Consider the following 3,177-nt stretch of genomic DNA (forward strand, 5'->3'; position numbering starts at 1 on the left):
TGGACACAACTGAGGGACTACACTTTCACTTCTCATTTTCATAAGTTGCAAACCATAGGAATTAAAAAAAATAATAATACTAAGTTACCCTACATGTCCATGACAACTATACATTAAAAACAAAAGAAGAAGAAAAGTGAAAGGCACCTATCTAATTTTCAGTCCAGCAGGAAACATTTTGTAATTAGAAGACAGTGTTTGCTACAACTGCTGCTAAGTCGCTTCAGTCGTGTCTGTGACCCCATAGACGGCAGCCCACGAGGCTCCCCCGTCCCTGGGATTCTCCAGGCAACATTAGAGTGGGTTGCCATTTCCTTCTCCAATGCATGAAAGTGAAAGTGAAAGTGAAGTCACTCAGTCGAGACCCCATGGACTACAGCCCACCAGGCCCTCCGTCCATGGGATTTTCCAGGCAAGAGTACCGGAGTGGGGTGCCATTGCCTTCTCTGCTGCTACAACTGCCACCATTCTAACCCAATAAACCACTACCTTCCACCTAGTCTTAATTAATAGCCTTAATAATCTTCTCCTTTTAGGAGATGTCTAAATAATCTTTGCTTCCTTCCCTCATCCAATCCATTTTCTATAGAAAAGATAAAAATATGTCCTTTAAAATTTAATTCATATTATCTCACATCATTGCTAAAATTATGTCCTGAAACATAATTGAATGGCAAGGTACCAGGGACCAGCAAAGATTCCTTGGTATAACTCCTCACTTCCTTTCTGTCCTATCTTCATGTTCTTCCACTCTTTTCTTTTTATATTTCATTCTCGAGCTCTTTGTCACCTCTCCCCCCATCTCTGCTCTCACTCCATCACCAAACTCCAAACCTCAGATTATTTTGGGTTGGCCAAAAAGTTCATTCGGATTTTTCCTTAACATTTTCATGGAAAAGCCTGAATTCACTTTTTGGGCAACCCAATATATCTCCATAAAAAAGTCAATTTGCACAGTGCCCATTTGTGAGGAGACATTTCTCTTCTCATGGATTTTATGTATAGACTTATTGTTTATAATTCTATCAATATTTATTTCTACATGTCAGTTCTTCACTTTTTAAATCTGGTTCTCCTACAAAATTCCAGTTGCATCATAGTAGAACCTTGTCTATTATATTTTTCATCCATATAATTTTAGGATCTGAAATGACCCTGGTACTAAGTAGCAACTGAATAAATATATGTGATGAGTTAAAAACAGAATTATCTTGATAGGAGAGCTGATGAAGTTTATTCTAAAATTTTGATAAAGATAGAACAGAACAAGAAATAAGGCAAATTCACTAAATATGACCAAGCATAGCAACAGGAAGTCTGGGCAGTAAGAACGGGGAGAATTTAGAGGAGATGGCACAGGGAATTCTACTCAGTACTCTGTAATGACCTATGCTTCAAAAAAAATAAGTAAATAAGTTCACATGGTACAACCAAGTGTTTGCATGCCGCAACAAAAATCAAAGATCCCACGTGCCATAACTAAGACTTGGTACAGCCAAATAAATAAATACAAATTTAAAAGTATTTAAAAGTAGTTTAATTATTGTGTTACTTTTTCAACCTGAGTACTACTTTAATAAAATTGCTTTTTTAAAAAAATTAAAGATATATGTATATATGCAAAGTTCAAAAAGTGAAAAATTCTGGAACTCTGCCAATGAAAATTAGTAGCCTCCTGCTTCATCCCTCAGCTATCGTTAACTCTTATTCTCTAGATACTTACAGTGTCAGTTTTTGTCCCCTTCGATATTTATTACTATTTCTTAAATGACATTTTCAGTTTAGGCTATTGGATTTCTAGTATTAAAAATTAGTTATTTATTTTCTTATATCCTTACTCCTTCCTTGGATTGGGAACATGCCCTGGAGAAGGAAATGGAAACTCACTCCAGTATTCTTGTTGGCTTCCCCAGTGGCTCAGTGGGTAAATAATCTACTTGCAATGCAGGAGACAAACAGAGGAGACTTCCCAGTATTCTTGCCTGGGTAATCCCATGGACAGAGGAGCCTGGCAGGCTACAGCCCATGGGGTTGCAAAGAGTCTGAGACAATGTAGAGACTAAATCACCACCACAAAAATAATTTCTATTAATATTTCTCATTTTTATTATATTTTTCATACTTTTATAGTGATCACAAGTTTTATCATAATTTACACTATTTTGACAATGAAATCATTTTTCAAGCTGAGCAACATCTTTGTCTACATGCTTTTTCTCTATTTAACAATATTTTGTATCCACAGGGATCAATTTACATTAAAATAATTGCATAAGTATTCACATATTTTTCAGTATTCCCAACTCAGGCCAGAATCCAGAAGTGCGACTATATCCTCAAAAATAACAAATACATTAGGCAAGCATCCATCTTCATTTTCTCTTTCCTCAGCATCACCTGTTCTGGAACACTTTTTGCTTCCAGCCATGTCAGCATGGATTGTTTCTAGGTTCGATGTACAACTCTTGTATAGAAATGCCTGTTTCCCATATACATGAAGAGTACTTTTACCTTTCTCCTCTTTCCAAGTGTAGTTACATGTTTGGGGGATATTTGAACTTCCTAATATTATAGTGACACTCTTTAAGGCCACAATAAAAAATTATGAGACCAAAATTTATAAATATGGAATTAGAAACATCAGATCAGATCAGATCAGTCACTCAGTCATGTCCGACTCTTTGCTACCCCATGAATCGTAGCACGCCAGGCCTCCCTGTCCATCACCAACTCCCGGAGTTCACTCAGACTCACGTCCATCGAGTCAGTGATGCCATCCAGCCATCTCATCCTCTGTCGTCCCCTTCTCCTCCTGCTCCCAATTGCTCCCAGCATCAGAGTCTTTTCCAATGAATCAACTCTTCACATGAGGTGGCCAAAGTACTGGAGTTTCAGCTTTAGCATCATTCGTTCCTAAGAAATCCCAGGGCTGATCTCCTTCAGAATGGACTGGTTGGACCTCCTTGCAGTCCAAGGGACTCTCAAGAGTCTTCTCCAACACCACAGTTCAAAAGCATCAATTCTTTGGCGCTCAGCCTTCTTCACAGTCCAACTCTCACATCCATACATGACCACAGGAAAAACCATAGCCTTGACTAGACAAACCTTTGTTGGCAAAGTAATCTCTCTGCTTTTCAATATGCTATCTAGGTTGGTCATAACTTGCCTTCCAAGGAG

Source organism: Bison bison, unplaced genomic scaffold (assembly GCF_000754665.1).
Source record: "Bison bison bison isolate TAMUID 2011002044 unplaced genomic scaffold, Bison_UMD1.0 scf7180017864062, whole genome shotgun sequence".
NCBI lineage: Eukaryota > Metazoa > Chordata > Mammalia > Artiodactyla > Bovidae > Bison > Bison bison.